The sequence below is a fragment of the Suricata suricatta genome, chromosome 17 (genome assembly GCF_006229205.1).
Source record: "Suricata suricatta isolate VVHF042 chromosome 17, meerkat_22Aug2017_6uvM2_HiC, whole genome shotgun sequence".
Classification (NCBI taxonomy): domain Eukaryota; kingdom Metazoa; phylum Chordata; class Mammalia; order Carnivora; family Herpestidae; genus Suricata; species Suricata suricatta.
The window spans coordinates 9873733-9882003 of record NC_043716.1 but is presented as its reverse complement, the minus strand read 5'-3'; the positions used below and the strand labels follow the sequence as shown (position 1 = coordinate 9882003).

At 45.0% G+C, this 8271-nt stretch overlaps 1 protein-coding gene, 1 long non-coding RNA gene and 1 other non-coding gene across 6 annotated transcripts in view; 1 reads left to right on the top strand and 2 right to left on the bottom strand.

Moving 5' to 3' along the window:
* Positions 1–4355, bottom strand: part of LOC115282375 — a 48079-nt gene extending 43724 nt beyond the window's left edge. For all 4 annotated transcript variants that reach the window (XR_003904618.1, XR_003904619.1, XR_003904617.1 and 1 more), the window contains exon 1: positions 3888–4355. This is a non-coding gene — a long non-coding RNA (uncharacterized LOC115282375). The remainder of the gene's footprint in view (positions 1–3887) is intronic.
* The window catches only part of LOC115282374 (multidrug and toxin extrusion protein 1-like), a 78784-nt gene that overhangs the window by 8497 nt on the left and 62016 nt on the right, over positions 1–8271 (top strand). The window lies entirely within an intron of this gene.
* LOC115283167 lies at positions 310–416 on the bottom strand. The gene has a single exon (XR_003904961.1). It is a non-coding gene; the product is annotated as a U6 spliceosomal RNA (small nuclear RNA).

Genomic DNA, 8271 nt, shown 5'->3' with positions numbered 1-8271 from the left:
TCCCCTTCAACCCTCAGTTCGTTTTCAGCATTCAATAGTCTCTCAAGTTTTGCGTCCCTGTCTCTCCCCAACTCTCTTTCCGTCTTCCCCTCCCCCTGGTCCTCCATTATGTTTCTCCTGTTCTCCTGTTAGACCTCTCAGTGCAAACATATGGTATCTGTCCTTCTCCGCCTGACTTATTTCGCTTAGCATGACGCCCTCAAGGTCCATCCACTTTCCTACAAATGGCCAGATTTTGATCTTTCTCATTGCCATGTAGTACTCCATTGTATATGTATACCACATCTTCTTGATCCATTCATCAGGTGAAAAAATATGGAACGCTTCACGAATTTGCGTGTCATCCTTGCGCAGGGGCCATGCTAATCTTCTCTGTATCATTCCACTTTTAGTATATGTGCTGCCGAAGCGAGCACAGGATTAGTATCCTTAATTTTGTAATTAATTGCCTGTTAGTGATTCTGTGTGGAGATAAAGGAAGGAAATATAATGAGGGGCACATAGAAAGCCTCAAAGATACTGATTCTGATCCATGTCTTAAGATGAGTGGTGTAGAGGGGTGCCTGGGTAGCTCAGTCAGTTAAGTGTCTGACTCTTGATTTCAGCTCAAGCCATGATCCAATGGTCTGTGAGTTCGAGCCCCGCATCAGGTTCTGCACTGACAAAGTGGAGCCTGCTTGAGATTCTCTCTCTACAGGACTGGGTCTTTGTTTTATTATTATTCTATATACCTTAGATACTATCTTTTATGTCTTCCCCTGAAATATGGCTACTGGAATTACAGAAATGAGTTTTGAATTCATTAATTCTAATAACAGACCATCAAAATATATGAAGCAAATGACAGGGTTCAAATATACAGTTCTGCCAAAAGAGATGGAACAAAGGGACAGAGGTAAGTAAGGAAATAGAGAACTTAACACAGTAAACCAAGCAGGTTTCAAAGACACACAGAGAATACTAGAGCCAACGACAGTGCCGCACGGACTTCTCAAGTGCACACGTGACACTGTCCAGGACAGACCAGATGTCAAGCCACACACAAGACCCAATAGATTTTAAAATTTATCATACAAAATATCTTCTCCGACAACAACAAGATGAAGTTAAAAAACAAACATAAGTAAAACTGGGAGATTCACAAATCTGTGCCAATAAACAACCAATAAAATAAGAAATCATAAGGGAAATTAGAAAATACTCAGATGAAATGCAAACACAGCATACAAGGCTTATAGGATGCAGTGAAAACAGTGCTAAGGGGTAAACTTACAGGTGTAAATGTTTTCCTCAAGGGATGCCTGGGTGGCTCAGTGGGATAAGCGGGTAAGAGTCCAGCTTTCGCTCAGGTCATGATTTCATGGCTTGTGAGTTTGAGCCCTGCCTCCAGCTCTGTGCTGACAGCTCGGGGTCTGGAGCCCGCTTCAGATTCTGTGTCTCCCTCTCTCTCTGCCCCTCTCCCATTCATACTATGCCTCTCTCTCAAGAATAAATAAGCATTAAAATATTTTTAAATAAAAAAATTATTTACTCAATAAAGAAGAAAAATCTCAAATTGACAATCTAAATTTACAGCTTAAGAAAGCAGAAAACAAACCTGTCAGATGGAGAGAAATAATGAAGATTTGAACAGAGATAGAGAATAGAAAATAGAGAAATCAATGAAATCAAAAGTTGATTCTTTGAAAAGAACAACAAAATTGACAAACCCTTAGCTAGAATTACTTAAAATACATAGCAAAATCCAGAAATGAAAGTGGGGACATGACTACCAATTCTACAGAAATAAAACATGAGAGTATTATGAACAGCTGTATGCCAACAAATTGGATAACCTAGATGAAATGGACAAATTGCAAACAACACACAAAAAAAGAAAAAAATGGAAAATCAATAGATTATAACTAGTAAGAAGATTAAATCAATTTTATAAAATCTCCCAACAAAGAAAAACCCAGCAGGACCTGATGATCTCACTGGTGAATTCTACTAAACATTTAAAGAGAAACTCATACTGGGGCACCTAGCTGGCTCAGTCAGTAGAGCATGAAGCTCTTGTCCTCAGGATTGTGAGTTCAAGCCTCATGTTGGGCATGGAGCCTACTTAAAATAATAATTTTTTTAAAAGCTTTAAAGAAAAACTTACACCAATCCTTCTCAAACTCTTAAAAAACGAAGAGGAGGGAACACATCCTAACTCATTCTATGAGGCCAGCATTGTCCTAATACCAAAGCCAGACAAAGAAAAAAAAACTACAGACCAAAATATCTCTTATAAACATTGATGTAAAAATCCTCAACAAAATACTAGCAAACTGAATTCAGCAGTATATTTAAAGTATTATACAACATGCCCAAATGGAATTTATTCCTAGAATGCAAGAGTGGTTCAACATATGAAGATCACTCCATGTCAGATGCCACATTAACAGAACAAAGGAGAAAAAACACACGATCATCTCAATGGATACACTGTAAACATGTGACAAATTCAGTACCTTTTCAACACAAGTCACTTATAAAAGCCCACAGTGAACATACTCAATGAGGAAAGACAAAGCTTTTCCTTTAAGATCAGGAACAAGGCAAGGATGCCCACTCTCTCCACTTCTTTTCAACGTAATACTAGCCAAAGCAATTAGGCAAGAAAAATAAAAATAAAGCATTCAAATGGGAAAGGAAGAAGTAAAACTATAGGTGACATGATCTTATATGTTGAAACTCCTTAGGGGCGCCTGGGTGGCTCAGTTGGTTAAGCATCCGACTTTGGCTCAGGTCATGACCTCACAGTTCATAGGTTCAAGCCCCACTTCGGACTCTGTGCTGACAGCTTGGAACCTGAAGCCTGCTTTGGATTCTGTGTCTCCCTTTCTCTCTGCCTCTCCCCTACTCATGCTCTGTTTCTCTCTGTCTCAATAATAAACATAAAAATTTTTTAAAAAGGAAAATCCTTAAGAATACCACACACACAAACTTAGAATACACGAATTCAGCAAAGTAATAAGATACAAAATCAACACACAGAAATCTATTGCATTTCTATATACTAACAATGAACAATCCCAAAAGGAAATTAAGAAAAGACAATTCCATTTACAATAGCATCAAAAAGAATACAATATTTAGGTATAGATCCAACCAAGGAGGCAAAAGATTTGTACACTGAAAATTCTAGAACACTGCTGAAAGAAATGAAAGAAGATATGCAAGAATGGAAGGACAACTCGTGTTCATGAATAGAAAAACAATATTCCAAGGTGTCAGTACTATTTACATTTAAATAACCGCAATAGAGTAGCCAGCAGCTACCATATAAGACACACAGCTATAATATGTCAACTCTCGTTTTTTCCTGAGAAGGAAAAAGTCTCTGGCAAAGAAGCCCTTTCAGGAGAATTTACCTAATACAAAAATATTATTTAAAAGAAACCAGGGGCGCCTTTGTGGCTCCGTGGTTTAACACCACGGATTCTGGATTTCTGTTCGGGTCATGAACGCATGGTTGATGAGGTCGACCGTCCCCGCCCCGCCCCCCCCAGCTCAGCGCTGCTTTCTGGGGTTCTCTCTCCCCCTCTCGATCTCTGCCCCTTCCCCGCTCGCGTACACACACTCTCTCAAAATACCCTTTTTTAAAAAAAGGTTAAAAAAAGAAAGAAACCAGCACAAGATCTACACCAAGAAACTATGAATAAAAACAGTTGGTTTAGAACACTCATGAAAACCATGTGTCAGTGAATGAAAACTATGATCAAAACTGGGCATCAAAATATTTAACTTAATGAAGACATCCCCCTTGATCTATTTAGCCTTTAATTTAAATTATGTGGACGTAAAAACAAATCTATCTGCTCTTCCACCCGCTACCCGGTCCAGCACGCAATGCTTACCTGTCCACTGCTCATACTCCTAGCCTGGCAGAGCCCCTCCCATGCAGACTGCCTGCTCCTTTCTAGGAAAATACACAAGGTGTTGCTCCAACGAGGCCCTCTTGCTCTCGGTGTCTCATCCCAGCTTTGCTGCCCGGACCCACGCAACATCCGGCTCCACCTGCACGTCTGCTCCCGTAGATGTCAATCCCTGGTTCTCCAGTTGCTGCTGCCTCTTCTGACGGTGGCAGGCCCTCGCACCACAGCCCACGTGTCCCGGACCCCCAGGCTGTCCCTCCCAGGGCCTGGCTCCCACCTGGGCCCCCATTTCTCCGTGTTTCAGTTCATAACATCTGCGCTGTCATTCTCAATCACCTTATTTGCAGGAGTGTGGGTTGGGGGAGCAGAGCTCCCACAGCTCTCAAGTTTTGTTTACAGTCGCCACGGAAACGTCCCCGCAAGCCCTGGGCGGGGCTTGGAGAGGGGCGTGGTCAGAGCCCCGCTTGGCAGAGGCGGAGTCCCCTCGGAATCGGGAATTCTAGTTGGCGCCCAGGTTCCGGCTCAACCTGCGCCCTGGGAGCCCGCAGCTTGGCGCCCGCACAGCGGGTTTGAGGAGTTTCCCTCCTCCCGGGGTGATGTAAAGATGAGCCGCTGACTGACATCGGATTCTGAACGATGGGGGACGTGTGTGACAGAGTGAAGGGGAGGCAGGTGGCAGCTGAAAGGGACCTGGAGTCAGGCGGAGGAATTTCGTGAAGGACTTCCGGGTCTGGGTCTCGTGGCGAGGGCACCGCTTGACGTCATAGACGCCCATTGTGACGCGCGTGGGACGGGGATAAAAAGCCCAGGCGCAGGGCCAACCCGGGTCTTAGAGTGCGTCGAGAGAGGGGTCTCTGTCTCTCAGCTCTTCCTGGTTGGACCTAGATCCCTAGTCCCTCTGCACCGGCTCAACGGGCAGCGTTGGGCTGTCGTGCCTCCCGGGACTCAGGCCCAACCTCAGTCCCGGGTTTCCTCGCCCCATCCTCCGCCATCGTCCATCCAGACCCAGGCCTGGGGCCCCTGCGTCCTGCACTCCACCCACCACTGCTTCCGCCCCACGCTCCCAGCCTCGCTGGCGCACCTGTTGCTTCCCTCCCTGTGGCCGTGCCTCCATGCCACGCCGTGTCTTCGGGCGAAGGCACAGAAGCCCTCTGGGGAGGCCACTGGCCAGCGGAACAACTCTAGAGCCTCTAGAACAAATTTAGTGTGAAACTCATTTAACCTTTGGAAATATCGATCAAAGAAACTGAGTTGAGAGTATAAGAACTAAAATAAGGGTCATGCTCTGTAGAGGGAAATCAAAATCGGGAACGAGGAACTAGGTCTTGAGAGGGTCTGCAAGTGTTCATAGAGCAAACAGGTTGGTTTTTTTGACCCCGTGCTGGGTAAGAAACAGAACCTCAAAGCAGTTCTTAGAAGAATCCCCCAGAGGCCAGACGTGTGGAGAGTAAGGTCTGTCTCTTAAGGAACCCCTGGATTGCTTGACTGTTATCTGAGGGTGATGGGGGAACCCAAGTACTGGGCCCGAATTTCTTGAAGAGTTTTGGGAGCCTCTTAATTATTACTGTATTATTCTCAAGAACATTTCCCTTCAGAAAGAGAAGATATCAGTGGACTGAACAATGGATTAAATGTTCAAAATCATCTCCATAAAAATGCAAGAGGCTTTATAATACTGTCAAAATATGAATGAAGGCCCAAAGCAGAAACCCTCTTGGGGGAAATAGAGGGGGGACCAGCAAAAGGCTCATCAATGGAAGTGATTACATATATGAAACAATAAGAAAAATGAATAGAGACCATCCAAGGAGGTAAAGTTGTGTAACAGAAGAATTCAAGGGCAGATTCATTGTAAAGGTGAAACGAAGTAAAATATCAAATAGCTACTATGGCAGAAACATAGTAGGTTCTCAGGAAAAGTAATTGATAACATAGGAGGTGAGTTACCAGACCACTCAGAGTAGGTTTATGAAACGTTTTGTGGTGACGATTCCCCAATTTACATATCCATGCAATAACGCAGGAAGTTTACCCTCTGGATATTGTGGGCCTGCAATTAAAGTGATTTGGTTGTAGTCCATTCCAGCCTAATCAGAGAAGGAGAGTAATGTGTATTAGAGAAGAACAATCTGAGAAGGTAAAGTGGGAAAGGGGGCCAGGACCATAGCTATCTTCTGGCTTAGATGACTCCACGGTAAGTATTAACAGCAAGTTCAGTTACTACTCACGCTTACAGAGAACCCAGAAGTAGGTTAAATTACATCTCTTTCCACGCCGGTCAGCTCTGTACACACCCAAGTGCTCGATTCTGACATGTCCGTGGAAGCCTAGTAGTCACGCTTAATGTTAGGAAACAAAGACTGTTCTGTCTGGACTCTCTGTAGAGCATTACTTCCCTGAATCCTTACAACAACCCCTTTGAGATCAGTGATACTGCACTCAGTTTAGAACCGAGGACTCTATGACAGCAAAGTCAGATGACCTGTTGAGTGTCACACAGTTGGTAGGTGGCAAGGACATCAGGACTGGAACCTCTGTCCTGACACGCAGCCACCCTGGAGTACGTGGTGGAGTGGATCTTCTCACAGTAACCCTTGTCTTTGTGTTGCTGAAGACATTGTGATCCCATCATTAAATCCTGATAATAGGGACACGTCTTCCCTTTTTACAGTTAGAAACTCTACCCCCTATTCGAAGAGCTTTGTTTTAGTCTGAAAAGGGCCGCATCTTCATCTTGCTGTTGATGGAATTATAGGGCCCTGTTGCCAATGAGGCCAATGTCTGCAGGTAGCCCCCACCTACTCACTAAACCTCACTTTCCATCAGGTGCATTTGGTGAGATTTTTTTTAACGTTTTATTTATTTTTGAGAGGGTGCAAGGGGGTAGGGGCAGAGAGAGGGGGGCAGAGGATCTGGAGCAGGCTCTGCATAGACAGTAGCAAGCCAGGTGTGGGGCTTGAACTTACAAACTGTGAGATCATAGCCTGAGCCAAAGTCAGACCCTCAACCTACTTGAGCCAGCCAGGTGCCCCTGGTGAGTATTCGTAAGCAGGGCCTTTGGGTTTCATAAAACGAGGCTGAAAAACATCTCCAGAGACAAATTCAGCCAACATTGTCACATGGGGCAAAGATAAACTGAGAAAGTCACATTTATTGTCATGTAGGGACTGGCTAGACAGCACCCAAAGTGGATACCCCAACAGACATAAAACTTTCTGCTTCTAGAATTCCATTTCTCCAATGTAAAGGGCATCCGTGCTGCCCCAGTCTCCTCTGTCCATGAACAAATGTGGCAAACTTTCAATTAAACCATTGACAAATATTCAAGCCCAAGGGCGCCCGGCTGTCTCAGTCAGTAAAGCATGCGACTCTTGATCTCAGGGTAGTGAGTTCAAGGCACACGAAGGGCATAGAGCTTACTTAAAAAAAAAAAAAATCATGACCTGACTAGTCAGCCAGATTGTCCTGGTGTCACTCAATCACCTCCTCAGCAAAACTAAAGCCTAATAGGTCCATAGAAGCTTTACAAGGGGGAGGGGCAGAGAGGGAAGAAGCAACGATTGTTTCCATTTGTAATCCCTCTGAATTTTCTCCTTTTAAGGGAGAGTTTCTTTCCTAATCAAGGTTTTGAGGCACAAAGAAAGAAAATCTGGGGATGCCTGGGTGGCTCAGTCGGTTAAGCCTCCAACTCGATTTTGGCTCAGGTCACGATCTCACAGGTTCATGAGTTTGAGCCCTGCATCTGGCTCTGGTCTCATGATGTGGAGCCTACTTGGGATTCTGTCTCTCTCCCTCTCTGCTCCTCCCACGTTCGTTTTCTCTCTCTCAAAATAAATAAATGTACAAAATAAAAGAAGAAGAATGAAAATCTGGCATAAAAGAAAATTATCATGAAAATCGAAATGCCTAAATAAAAAAGTGCCTAAGAGTTCACACACACACACACCCCCAAATCTGCAGGGTTTTTGCCTCTTCGCAGCAGCCAGACTCAACTTCCATCTCCCCCCTCCCTGGTTTATGAGTGGCCTTTCCTCTCAGTTAATCAGGAGGCTAAGGTTCTGGATTATGCCACCCTGGCTCCCAGTGAAATTTTAAATGTTCCACCAGTTTCCAGGGTGTTTTTCCTTCTGAAGAGTGGCGAAGCAAGCAGACGGCCTCCAGCTGTTGGCTTTTGGCTCCTACATACAGCTTGCGCCCCCCCCCCGCCCCCCCAGTGCTCCGGCCCAGTGACTGAGCAAGGCGCCTCCCGACAGGGGGTTCCTCCACCAGCCCTTTGTCCCAAGCTCCCCCACAGGTGGTGACCGAGCTGCATCAGGTCTCTGTCTCCACCTGACAGCTCCCTCCCACCCCCTCCTCCGGGTCAGCT